Genomic DNA, 15,012 nt, shown 5'->3' on the forward strand with positions numbered 1-15,012 from the left:
AGTCTTATCTCGATTTGCATAAATTCATAGCTTGCGGCTTAGGCCCTCGGAGCTAAGGACACCGGGCATACCTTATTCCGCGTAATCAAACTTTCAGTTCTGTAATCGTCTTATTCGCAATCAATGTGTTTCGAATTTCATTCGTTTGAAATAATATTATTTATCGGAATAAAATTATTTATATAATAATATATATATATATATATATATATATATATATATATATGTATCTATTTAGCTTTCTTGTGCAGCTTTCCAGTCACAAGTAATAGAGAATACTGCTGAAATTTATTAAAACATTACGATATATCTTTGTTACACGTACGATTGATTCGTTGACAAGTGTTAGCTATCATCCGCTTTTAATAACGCGAAAGCTTCGCCTGAGGGCAATTATAGCTCGCGGAGGCAGTACGCTGCTTCGAATAAAAGGCATTTGGCATTTTTGATGTGCGTTCGTCGGCGCGATGGAAGCCTTCGGGGCGTTTTATGAAATTAATAAAATATTCACTCGGCAGACACAGACAGCAAAGTAAGGCATATAATAATTTTCTGACACGCCACCTTGTGTGTGCTGTCTCCGACGCACACACGACAGTCGTACGTGACCGCTATCTCCGAATCAGATCAGAAAATGGCGCAAACCTCCGATAAATAAGATAAATAATGTAATGCGCCTTCCGTACCCGGCGACCCCTTCCCGCGAAAAACTTTGAAAGTCGCGTGCACGTCCATCAGCGGCGAGCTCTAATGTCGTGTTTCGCGCGGAATGACTACGATTGGCCTCGTTCAAGGAGATTCGCCGGGAGTGACCATTATGCTGCTTGTGCTACGCGGAGTAAAAGTCGTTATTTGACTATCTCCGATCGCGTGTCTGTGCGCCAAGCGTTACTCTATCAATTTCTTTCGTGCCATTAACCCCATTGACGTGCATTTGCACTTTGATGCCGCGCATGCATTTGCCTTACGAAGCCGACAGTAAATTTTCGATGGCGAATAATAGGAAAACAATCCTCGCCAACTAATGCGGCAATAATTTTCATCATTAATAGATAGACGCGGGCGTCTACGAATAATTTGCATCATTTATTCGGGTCCTTTCGCATAAGCCTTGCGAGGAATATTCCCGGATTTCACGAGGCTTTGATATTTTTAATGAACGCGCGAGGCTAAATTCCATGGGGATCTCGACGGACCGAGGATACGCGATAATCATTAGACATAGATTCGCAGGGGTGACTGTCCGTTCCCTCCGTTTCAACCCCGTCTCCGTGCCTCCGCACTTATCCACCGAAATTCAGGGTGCCTCCATCCGTTCGCCCCTCCTGCCCATTCCGCCAGGATGCAGTTCCGTTCGCAAACTCGGACTGCAGCCATGGGGGATGCACGGGGTGGTGAAGCGGTGCAGTCGGTTGCCATGGCGACCTATCGTCACTAGACACCCTTCACCCCTCATTTCACCTACGTTCTATCCCCATGCACGGTGATCCGGCGGCCGGACAACATCGTCCCATACCAAGCCAAAAACACTGGTCTCTTATTACGCAGCTAAGCCCGTGAATTGTCTTCTCTACGTAGAGTTTCGACCATCGATTCTCTCTCTCTCCCCGTTCGATCGTTCGCGCAACCAACGGATTCTTCTATCGTACGCCGCACGAACAAGATGTTACGCTTCGAGAACACAATGGTGAATTACGCGCGTCTGAATTTTTGGCAAGCTCGTTGCCCGTTATTCTCATATCGTACCGATATGCCGCGGGATCATTAGCAGCCGTGTTCGCCATTCAATTCAGGCTAGTTCGCTGTAAAAATAATTACATTTGGTCGCTACGGGAAATGTAATACAATTGCCTCGCGCAAGGATACCGAAATGTACTCTAATTACACTGGGAGGTAATGAAAAATAGATATACAGGGCGCCGTGCGCTCTGCACATGTCTCGCGTCTGTAGAGAACGAAGGTTTGTTTAATAATTAATAATCATAATATATACACACATTTCTCCCTCTTTCTATAAGCATGTATCTCCTTGATAACTCTAACTATAATATGATGGCGAATGAAATGAAAGTGGATCCATTTTACTCAGCTTTCTCATAAGCAAATGTGTCCGACGTTATTTTAGCGCCGCGTGATGTCTTAATATATTCGACGACTTTCCAGATGACAGTCACACCCTCTTTTAGTCACGCGACAGACTTTACGAGGACGAGAATAATTAACGGGATGGGAGTTGATGATGCGAACGTTTTGACAGTCAGAATAGAATAGTCTTGAAATTTGAAAATTTCGAATCGGTCTTAACTTGATGGGCGACGAAAACGATTGGCGGATTCGAATTAATACGTAGATAAAAAAACACATCTATTACGACAGATTATTTAACAAATTGATTTGACCATAATCATTATTCAACATTATTCGAAATCGATAATTATATCAGAAAAAACATACACGATTGATCTTTTCTGACGAAAAAATCGAGCGCTTTTGATTCTCTAGACTTTTACATGTTATACCGGCTACGCCAGTTTAGCATTGGCAACCGATGCTATCTGTCGTGATAATTAATAGCCGACGCATACCTAAAGCGACAGTGAATCCGCGCATAGTGTTTATAGATAGTAAAGCGACGTGGTATGAGCGAGCACGCAACGCGATCAATGGGACCGATCGATTGATCTACAATAAACGCTATATATACACCGATAGTGCTGATAGTCTGTTACGTATTCGGACAATCGGGGACGAGGGGGTGCACGACCCCTTCGTGTCCTGCTGGCACAGTGACCCTGTTAGCTATACGCTAGCCGGCACATTCTCGTTCAAACACAAACTCACACGTACGCGGCCGCACGTTCGCGCGCGCCGGCTATGTACACTGATGCGCGGGTATTGGTCGCCATCGATACCGATCAAATACCGAAGATTCTGAGGCAGCCCGAACGCACGTGCCCCTCGCACCGAGACGCCTGTTGCACGTGATGTCGCCCTACGAAATATTCGCGGACTTTGCGCCTTCGACGCTCCGCGCGAGCGGAGGTCATCGGCGGAATCCTGATATCACGTTGACAGACGTGGGTCTCGTACGAACGACGATGCTAATAATTTAATATTATGAATATTCTGAGATGGGGCATTTTTCCTTTACTCATATCTTCATACATATATTTTTTATTTATACATACTTATATTTAAATTTCTAAATCTTTAAGAGTTAAAGATTTTATGGTTATTATATTTTACACTCTAAAATATACAGCAATTTATTTATTTTTTTTTTTCAAGACAAGAATAATAGTCTTGTTAATATATTAAATTTATTAAAACAGTATATTTTTTGAAAATAATTAAGAACTCTTAAACGAACGGAGGGAATCTTTTTTTAATGAATAATAATTGAAAGTGCGTCGAATATATAATTTATAAATTTCCTCTTGTTTTTTTAAGTATCAGATACGTTAATAATTACGCGCTTTAAATTCGGAAATCAATTGACAAGCTTAAATAAATCTGCGGAACAACAATCAAATTTCACAAAACATTGAAGATTTCAATTAAAGGCGCATAAATAAAGCCGGAGAGATGATAAATGTCTTCTGTCAAAGCAGCAATGTGATCCTCGATGAAACGCATACTGCTCGAATAATCACCTGCGAATTATACCGCGGCATCGTTATCGCTCACAGACGAGATAATCGCACGATCGTAATTATCGACGATGCGATCGACCAGCCGATCGACGGAACAAAATTTATTGTCATATCGTATTTAACCGGCGGCGTGAACTGTCGGGTCATATGTGCATGTGTGGTGCCTGCATGTGCATATAAACGCATGTATACACACACGCGCATACGTATGTATATATATATATATAAGTATATATATATATATATATATAAGCATATATATATATATATATATATATATATATATATATATATAGTATATATATGTAAATACATGCGTACGCGCGCGCGCGCGCGCGACGCACCCCGTGCAGATCCCGTGTTTATTTCCACAATCAGGCGAATCATAATGCTATTATCAGAGGGTGCAACACGGGGATGAACCATCGTGTCCCTGTACCATGGTAGCACGACCCATTGATACGGTGACCCTATTGAATGTGAACGCAATCGTGTCCAGGACGAGTCACGGTTAGGCTCTCAGCATACGATCTTGTTTGACATGAAAACTTGAGTGTCGAGAGTTTTGACAAAGTCATATTTTTTCAATTTTCTGCAAATGCGAAGACGCGTCTGTTTCGTGGAATGAGATGCGTGTATATAACATATCGGAACAAGTCATATAGTGATTGAATGGAGTTGAAATTGTAATTGAAACGTCGATAAAATATTCATAAATTTTTGTGATTGCCTCTCCCTTCCATGTAGGTCTCTAATTTTGAAGAATATCTTTTAATTATGAAATATATGTCAAAGTAAATTTTTAGATATATTATTTTTATTTTTAGACTTAATTTAGTTTAAAATTATTTATGCCAATTAAATTCATTATTCGGAGAATAATGTTTGAAATATAAAGAATTTGTTTAACAGTCCTGAGAGGATAAACACATGCACTGATCATTAACGATGTAACGTTCAAAAATATGTCATGAGGTATTTTCATTCTAAATTTTATCATTAATGAAATCAAAGATAATGATCGATACGATCCTCATCGAGTCCGCATAATTGGCCGGATTTTATACAATGGAAATGACGGTGGATATGCGGTTGATTTATTGTGGCGCTGTACCGTTGTTGCCGGTAATTTTATCTCCATCAAACGTTTTTCCAGGAAATCGAAACCAAATGGGAGTATTAATATCTCATTGTACGCTCGCGTGTCGCCGACACTTTTCCCGCTCACACTGGGCTTTTCCATCGATTTATATCCCCTCCCATCATTTTTCTCGCCGATTAAAGTGAGTACTCGCGAAACCGCGCGCATCGAATCACAGTGGCAGCGTTTGAAATTGACAAAATGTTCATGATCACAAAAACAATTATACGCGGTTCGTGATTTTATTATTGACTTGCCACGGTGTCGATAATCAAACAAATACTTGTAATTAACAGCGAAAAATTAGCGTGAAGTGATCCACTGTGCCAACTCGACAGAGAGCAATTTACAAGACGGCTTAATTAAAAAGCACTCTATCAATGGCATTCGTTTGTATTTTTGATTTCCAAGTAATAAATGATACGCATTAGCGTAATCTAAATTAATCCTCCCCTGTTGTAATTATTTTCGATTCTGCATCAATTGATGAGGCATGATGCGATACAGTCTTTTAGCAATAATATATTTACGATTTTAATTCTATGCTATTTTATTTTTATTATTATATTTTGGAATTTAATATTTTAATAGCTTGGGATATTTGCAGAAATTGAAAATTTATGATTTATAATCGGTAAAGCTTAAAAGATTAAAAATTACAATTAAAAGCTTTCAGATAATCATTACGAAACCTTTCTAACCGCATAGCGATAATTCTTGTCCACGCACAACCACTAGGCTTATTATTCGTTGAATGTTCCTTAGGCCATGAATACAATGAATCTCGAAGGTTATAGCGGATAAAGATAGTCCCCTCACGATAACACCGCACTAAGATACTGTTGTTTCGAAGCAAGTAGCATATCTTGATTGGAATCTCTGTCCCTTACGGTTACTTAGTAGTAAGTAACATATTAGATGTGGATTTGCATGTAAAACTCTATTATTTGTATCTATAGCTCAAATTGACATACGATAAAATGTTTTAACATTAGTGCAAATATATATATATATATATATATATATATATATATATATCTGTGGGTGTGGGTGTGCGTGTTATATAATTCTACATCTGTCTATCTGGTCGCGAATCGACAAGTCCATAAACCAGATTTCTTTCCTTCATTGTAAAAACTACGCAATTGTTCAAAAGAGACTCGCTCGCCAAACGGTCATATCTGCTTTGTGCTATAAAGTCATTTATTTCGGCCGGTAATGAGAACATAAAAGACACCTGCAGAATATATAACGTGTATGCCGTTATTTCACATTTTTATGAAGCGGATAACCTTCGAAATGATGGGACTTTACGTCGAAGGGGTGAAGATCTTTGTGATGCGAAGTAAAAAGGTCTGTGCAAATTACGTAAAAACAGTAAATTTCAATGGAAAGTTAAACAAGAATAGAAAGAGCAAAAGATGATCACTTTTTTATGTGTAAACAAAATTTAATCTTGTTCTTCAAGAACTTATTCGTGTACAAAAATAAGTATTTTTGATGATTTGTTGAAACAGCAAATCGAGCTACTATTCTACTACGCAAGCCAAACTTAACGTTATACGAGTAATTAAACAGAATGTGCAACAGGCCGTGCGCGATTTATAATTTCCAATAAAAGCCTGATGCTTTAGTTAAATTTTCTGTGGCCGCTGATCTCGTTGTATAAAACAGAAAAACTAAATATCACTTTATGATATCGATTAAATTATAAATCCGCATAATCCCACATTACCGCACACCTCTAATTGCCATCAATAATTATCGCATACCTGTCAGTGCCCGGAAACGTTGTTAAAATAATGTTTAAACTGCACGCTTTAATTACGTTGCTACCTGTTGCTGCCTGATTGCAAAATAAATATTTATTTGTTTGAATATTAATCTGTTATCTGTGCATACGCTTGGATATTATGAGGAAAAATATTCTTGGCTGCGCATCAAAAAGAGAATTCGATACTATCGGCCTCCCTTTAAACCACTTTAAACCAATCGCTACGCGGATATATCAGTTCGCCACAGTTTGTTTTTATCAGTGTTTATTGTATTTAAAATACGATGTAAATTTCATCTGCTCAATGAAGCGGACATAAACGCGGCGCGTTTCCCGATTCAGATACTTTCATACAAATCTTATTTTATATGGACATTTATAAGAGAGTATATTACCGCGACTGAAAATAAGTTGTCTCTCATCAGCTTATCAAAACTATCTCAATATTATTTGCAGACGTGTTAAAAGACACCAGTAAAACCGTTAAATTTGACGAAGGGACAGTTGGGTCATTTTAAGACGAGATAAGAAATAACCGACTCGAGATTGTGCGTGCAAGATGGTCGGTTGGGAATCTACCATGCGTTAAAGGCGCATCGCTCGAGGGGGTAAGCACGATGCGTGTCTATCTTGGCGTGGGGTGCACCTGTTGGGGGTTTCCCCACAAGGAAGCGAGACCTCATGTGCGTGGGATATTCACTCACTGTAACGAAGACGTTGGCGAGAATTACGTGTGTCGTTTTAAAGAGCCGGATATCCTTTCGAGACACTGGCCCTTTAACAGTTCCAACGGTTATTTTTACGAGGGATTATTAAGCAATAGTATATTTCGCAGCGAAAAATCTCAAAGATTCAAATAAAATGTGTAGCATGGTACAAATAGATAATTAATTAAAATTAATTATATTAATATATTAATTATATTAATTTAATATAATAATATAAATATTTATTTTTAACATGTATATAGTTGCATTAGATTCCTCTTTTCGAAAGCATTATAAAATTATTCGATCGCGAGAAAAATGCGAAGGAGACGTTTGAATCTTCGAACATTTCAGAGAGGTTTGCATCCATGCCCTCGACGATTTTCGCTACTTTATTCAGAAAGGATCGAAGCTTCTGCGACGATCGAGGCTGAACGCCTGGGTAGCTTGAAGCATTTCTGAACAAACGTAACGTGAGCAAGTTTCCAGGGACGACAATCGGTCGTCATAGTTACCGGATTTGTCCGTTGTCCCCGCACTCTGGAGAGCGTACCTTCAATCTGCATTGTTAAGATCGTGGACGCGCGAACGTCAATAAGTGCCGCCACTTACGGATGCATTTTGCGACGGTGCGTATGTGCGGGTGTGCGTGTGTGGAGCGTGCGGAGGTGCGCGCGTGCCTGAGTGCGCGGAGGAACGTGTTGCGGGTTCACGCCGCGGAACCATTCGGAGAATGTGCTCGGGTAGAACGAGGCGAACAGGATTCGGACGCCATTACCGCGGACATTGTCCGGCGGAAATCATTAAACTAAAATCTAACTACGGGCTAATATAGCAAACCCGGGCCTATTCTGAAAGCTTTCATACCCGGCCGCAATTCGCTTCGGTTTAGGCCGCAAGTAGCGGGATGGGACAAAGCGTAGCTCGTTGCCGAAATTCCCACGGATTCGCCAACGATGATGGAATCGGGACGAAGACGGCGAAGTTTCGACGTGAATCTATACAACAGTTTCGGTTGATATACGTTTTCATAGATACGCTATTCTTCTCTAGGTTAAATTGCACGTATTTTGCAATCGGTTACATATAATACACGCGTTATACGTATATTTACATTTTAACAACTCTAAAGTTTAGTTGCGTATTTAGGTATACTTGAAAACCAATGTAACTCAGATGCTATTTAGGATATCGTTTGTACAATTACAAACTCCCAAAGGCGATATTTAATGTTTAAGGATATGGTTCAATCAAATAAATTAAATACACAAAGACTCAAACGCAGCTACTCGAATGTATTTCATAGATGATTTTATCCTAAACTATTGACGTTGAGCTGTATTAGCTGTACTAGCTGTTGCACTTGGCTTGAAATTACATCAACAGTTTTATTCTAAGAATCTTAATAACTTTGATATTATTTGATCCATGAATAATTGCTAAAACAGAAATTAACGAAAAACGAAAAAAGGAGACTGCTAAAACGAGCAAAAACGTTATACATTCGAGTGAAAGTGATCGAGCGAGGCGAAACGAGCGGAAGTCGAGCTGGTCGCCCGACGTAATCCGAAATGAGTTTAAATAACAATTTCGCGGGAGAAAATGAGCCATCAAAAACAATGCGACAGTTAAAAGGTTTAATTCGAATGGTCAAAGGTGGAGGACTCTGTTTGACTGCAGTCCAGGCCGAGGGAAAGCGAGAAGCAGAAGCGGCGGATAGGAGGAGGAGGAGGGGGGAGAGGGGGACGATGGAGCGAGCACAGGGTAAAAGAAAAAGAGGGTAGTGGACGGAGAGAAGGGGAGCGCCAAGTTGAACCGGTACCTTTCAACCGACGTAGCTCGACGACCTCCGTGCAAACGTTAGGTACGCATGTACTTGTATGCCGGCGAATTATTATGGTGAAACGAGTACGAAAGCACCCCAATATCCTCCGTCGGCGCCGCGGTTACGAATCCATCTCGTGTACATATGCATGCGTATATATATGTGAGCGCGCTTGTATATGCAGGTAGAGATAAGTATATGTATACGCGCGTATATACGTGTTTCTCTCGTTGTGGCATATCATTGAGTACGAAGTTACTGGTCGGAGTAGGAATGCTAATACCGTGGCTGTCACCGCCAGCAACGGGTTCACCAATCCGTCCGTCCGTTTGTCCGTCTCGCACTTTAGACTTTTCCGCGCGATAGTTAAGGGATGCCGAATGCGCATCGAATAAGGAGTAAGGGATTTATCAACGCGAATGCAAATTCCAGTTACGAACCGTCCACTTTGCGTACGCGAGAACGACCGCGCAAGAATATAAGGCATTTTTCATTTCCCTGATGTTTTAATAGCGATTCAATGCATGATGGAGTATTTTGAGTTTCGTCGACCACGGATCTTTTTCAACGGCGCGTTCAATTTCTCGAGCGAGCGCGATGTATTTTCAAGGAGAAGTCTGCACCGCTGTTTGAGGTTTCCTTTGAAAATTTTATGTTAAAATGGGAAAATAAAGAAGCAAGTCGCTCTTATACGTATATTATAGTTGTTGCAATTATGTAGATATCGCACATTAATTTAGAGAAAGGTTCTTTATTTAGTAAAGAGACAGGTAGAGAGCGAGAGAGAGAGAGAGAAGGAAAAGGAGGAGAGAGAGAGAGAGAGAGAGATAGATATTGAGACTCAAAGATCATTTATCATTGAATCGACAGTGTGAATGACTGTTAAACCGTTAAGCCGTGTTTAAGGTTTCCCGATTGCACCTGTTTACGACAACACGCATTCGATAATCGGAATCGAATATGTCAGTCGCTCGGTTCTAGCGGATCACGCACATGTACATTACAACTTGATGGAGTAGGATGGGAGAAAAGACTGACTCTAGGGAGTCGATGCCATTGATCTGCTCGATCTATGGAAGCTGGACGCTCGCAAATCAACCACTACATTCGCGTGCATGTATTCTGTTTTGCATACATGACTACACATGGCCACTTCTTGCCATTAAACTATTGCTTCGGTATAAATGCGAATGCGAATCAAGAAGTAAGTCAATATCGAGTATATAAATCCGACATTAAATAAATTTTCTTTCGAGCTTTTAAAGCGGTAATTTTCCTATAAGATATTTTTCGATAGAAAATAAAATTTTATGCTCCTCCTAATGTCGATGAAACTTGTTGATGCATACGCGTGAACGTTGGCCATTAATCTATCAGTTTGAAATAATGATCTCGCAGGAAGAGCCGCGTTCTACATTTTTAAGTATCGCAGCAATAATTTTCATTGCTTTACAAGCGTAATTCCAACTGCACGCATTCAGACATCGAAGATCGATTTGGTGGCCGTGACATAACTCACTAAACAAAACGAACGCGCAACGCGGCAAACGGTGGTTGACAAAAAACAAAAGCAAAAGCCAGAAAAAATAGAGCGAGAGGGGGAGAGAATAGGGGTTTTAAAAGAGAGAAAACTAGTGTGAAAAGAAGCGGTAAGAGAGACAAGGACGTTTCGATAGACGTAGCGAGCGGCGAGGAGAGAGACAGACGGGGATAGAGACGGACGAAACGCGTAGCGAAAGCGAGGGAGCGCGAGGGAGTAGAAGCACCGCGCGCGAGTAGCGAAAGCTGCGCAAAAAAACCGCAACGCGAAATCCGGACGCCCCGGAAAAAAGGGGCAAAAAGCCAGAAAAAAATAGTGGAACGCTCAACCCCGCCGGCGCGCCCCTCGCCACCCGATGCTTCGATGGGGGGAAATGAAATCGACAGGGCGTCCACCTATCGGTCCGATGCCACGTACACAATCCAACGCGTGCATGTAGCATCCTCAACACATGTCGGCGGATTGCTTTGTCCACGTGCATTACGATACACGAGAGCGGACGTTCGGCGAGCATACCTGCGCGCGCGCGCGCGCGCGCTCACATACATACACGTGCACACATTCGGGCAGCCGATCCATGCGCCCGTGTGTTGACGGCGCGTGTGTACGCCGACATAACTAAACAAGCAACAAGTGACCTTAAAATCTACGAATAAAAATACCGGCCACTGATCGGATATCGTGCGCAGCTGCAACAGAGAAGAGGGTGAAACTAGGTGAAGGGGTGCGTTCGCGCCATCGCGCCAAGAAAGCCCGAGCGATCGTGCGGGCCGGAATGCAAACATCGCGATCGCCGTTTGAGAAAAACAACCGGGAGAACGTGGAGAACGTAAAGCGGCAAGGCGGGCGTCGCGGGCAAAAGGGAAGTTTCGTCGATTGAAAATGCACACGGGGCTGGTTGCGCCGGATTATAACCGATTCCATACTTGTGTTCTCTTCTTTCGCCAAATATAGACGCGATTATTAGAGCAGGTTAACGAGCGTGCGTTTCCCGGCTCGATTTCCTCGTTAATGCGCGCTAAATGCTACATGAAAGCCTCCTAACGCGCTTCGATTTTTCTCGATGAGGATTCGTTATTATTCTAATTGATCCACAAAGCGTATTGTAATACGATGAATAATTTTGCCGTATTAAACATGTATCTAAAATTCGCAGAACGCGAGGATGAAGAATTATCTGGATTACAAATTGATGAAAAAACTTGTCAATAAATATATAGCGGCTTATGAATCAGAATTTATGGAGAAATCTATACTAAGGGATGCCGCTAATCATGATTGTTTTGCGATGTTTCATTCGTTAGACGTTATATAATTCAATTCACTATCCCTTTTTTCACATTCGCGTAGCTGTAATTATTAACGTTGCGCTGGAAGAAAAAGTGAATCTAAGGAGGGCGTCGCGAGATTCCTTTCGCGGCACTAGCGCGCATAGTAAGAAGCAACAAGTGACCTTAAAAACTGCTGGGATAAAAATACTGGCGGTTGATCGAGAGTTTTGCACGCCGCCGCTGAGCCAGCGGTAGATTGGGGTATGATTGGGTAAGTGGGCTTTTCGGGGTTGGAGTTACACGGAGTGGGAGAGGGGTGCAAAAAGTGGTATAACACTGAGACGCCGGTTCTAAATCGAATACACCACTTCGTAGTTTTGCTCTTTTGTTCGCTTATCGTGATGAAAACTCCCTCCGTTTCGATAATAAAAAGACTGCTCCATGAATATCGAATCATTGCGAAAAATTTGCCTCATTTGCAATTAATAATTTCCGAACTTAAATAATACGATTCTCTATAGCATACAATAATAACGAGGTCGAATAAAATTGACACGTTGTGTCAAGACTGTTACTGTTTGCCGCATTTTTTCCCAAGCTATTCATTTTTAACATTAATTTTGATATTTGATATGCATCGTAATATGCGACGAGAGATTTAAATAAACTTTATATGGATTATTTTCTATAATTCGAAGATACAAGAAAAAGCTTTCGGCTCTTAATTAGGAATATTATGTCACGTTTTTCATTATTGAAATTATTTTGTATTAAACTAATTATATTTTATAATAAATTATGCTTTCTACATAACGTAGGATCATTATGCTTACAATAACCGTGATATTATAATTAACTTTTTTCGTATATCTTGCGTCAAAAGATATTATACAAAATTGTTCAGAAAAAAAGAAGTAAGAACGACATCGCACATCTTCGAGTGATAGTCGATATCTAGTATCGCGCTGATATATCTAGACGCATAAAAGGGAGAAGCGGAGGATGATGCATTATTAGAGAGCAAAGGTGGTAGATTTCAACCCCTTTTCTCGTTAGTTCCGCCGGCGGCCACCTAAGCAAGAGCTCGCCACTGTCCAGCAACCCTTTCACTACCACAGACGTTCTCAACCCCTTAGTACGCACGTACAGGAGTCTACAGACTCGCGGCGATTTTTCTTCGGGTTGCACCAACACAACCCACCGGCGCTTCACCACTACATGTCCGGCCACCCTATCGCGCGCGCGGCGAGAGGTTGCGCGTGTCCTCGTTTCGCGTATCGAAAGGGTAGCGGAGCCTCTCTTTTGCCGGCGATCGCGCATGACCGAGCACACTCGCCGTCCTTCTCGCGCTGCTTTCGTCCTGCCGGCGAGTGACCGACTAAATTATAGGTTCGTTCGCTTGTTTATTCACGCTTAATTACGCGAAAACTTTGTAATGCTCCGGATGCGTGTTGCGACTGTAAAAAAAGGACTGGGATCGATGTAATGTCGAGCGTTCCTCGGTAATCGCGCGGTAAAAGTTTACGTTCTTTCGCGCGCGCTGAAAAATATTCAATCTCCGAGCTTGATTTTTCGTTCGACTAAACAATAAAAGGGACGGAGAGGGAAGGAGCGAAGGAGAGTAACTTTAAAGTCGCGGCTTTTTTCTCGAATTTTTAGCGTTTATCCGAATTTTCGAAGGTGAATATCGAAGGTATCCGGTTGATATATATCGAACTCACACCACCTTGCCTCGGAAATACCGATATTAGGCGTTGAAGTATCCGCATGACTCACACATACGCGAGGAGTCGTCGGTGTGATAAAACGTGGTTGCTCTCTCGCACCTGTCCTCGTCGCGTCTGTCTCTCCTTCTTCATGTACACCTTCATAAAGGGTAAGAGCGCAATGGTCAGCCTGCAGCGGGAGCTCTTCTCTCTCGCTCCTTCTCTCTCTTGTCTAGCCCCTGCTGTCTCATCTGCTTCCGTCTGCGTCACGCCATCCCTCCGGCGTGCAAGCTTTTCTCTCTTTCACCCTTACCGCGGCCTCCGCAAGCTCCGTCTTCCTCTCCTGATCGCTGTCCGGCGCTGTCTCGAACGAGTTCGGTGGCGCTCGTATCGTCCGTCGACGCGTCCTCGTCGCTCTCAGATCGGAAGAGCGACGCGCCGTCTCTCTCCCTCGAGCGCGACTCACCCCTTCCGACCCTTGTCCGCTCTGTACATCCACCAGCGATGATTCCGTCGCGAGCTTACACGATCGGGATCTTCTTCGTCGCACCGCCGATTCGCCCGTTGCTATCGTCTTTCTCGGGATGGACTCGTTCAGGAACGCTGGCGAGGCCATTGTCGCCCCGGGGGTAAGACGTTCCATTTAAATATTTTTCGATTGAAATTTCGCTTTAGCCAGATTTTGTAACCTGCCTTATTACTTCGTATCTTTCTTCATATTTCTGATAAATATGCGTTTATGGCATCAAATAAGGTTTTTACTTGAGATTGATATGAAAATGAATATTAAGTAAAAATTGAAAAATTGCAAAGCCGATGGGCGATAAATAATTTCAATACGAAGCACGCGTTATAGATATATTTGTCATTGATATGAAATGAATCTCATTGGCGAGTAGACGAATGACGAATCTCGCGAGTACGCGGAACGTCAAGATTGATGATTCAGGTCCTCGCTCGTGCCTCGAATATTCAGCAATCGCGTTTAATACGATCTCCGTGAAAAACGCGCGATCGCGATTCTTAAATAAGTTACAGGCGAGCACCGGGGTGGGCAGTATAGCGTAGCGTTAATCGACGTAAACGGCGTCTCGCATAAATCTTCAATTTTACCGCTCCGGGCAGTCGGAGTTCCCGCATAGAGCCAGCGCCAAGGGGCGGTCCTGCTACCCGTAGCACTTTTCTCTATCCCTCTCCCGGGTACGAGTGCCGTATCTCGCGCGCACCAACCCTCCCTCCCACCCTCGGACTCCTTTCGTCGGTCCGCCGCCTCGCTCGCCCGCTCGCCGGTCCTTCTCTTCGGTCGGCGCGCGGATCTTCTTTCTCGTTCGTTTCCCACCGCCTCCTCCCGATCTCTCGGTCCTCGTCGTCGTCCTCGTCGCTCGTGTAACGCGC

At 42.5% G+C, this 15,012-nt stretch overlaps 1 protein-coding gene across 4 annotated transcripts in view; it reads left to right on the forward strand.

Moving 5' to 3' along the window:
• Positions 1-15,012, forward strand: part of LOC105252032 — a 99,202-nt gene that overhangs the window by 7,493 nt on the left and 76,697 nt on the right. The window lies entirely within an intron of this gene.

This window comes from Camponotus floridanus, unplaced genomic scaffold (genome assembly GCF_003227725.1).
Source record: "Camponotus floridanus strain SB8 unplaced genomic scaffold, Cflo_v7.5 scaffold6, whole genome shotgun sequence".
In the NCBI taxonomy this organism is placed as follows: Eukaryota; Metazoa; Arthropoda; class Insecta; order Hymenoptera; family Formicidae; genus Camponotus; species Camponotus floridanus.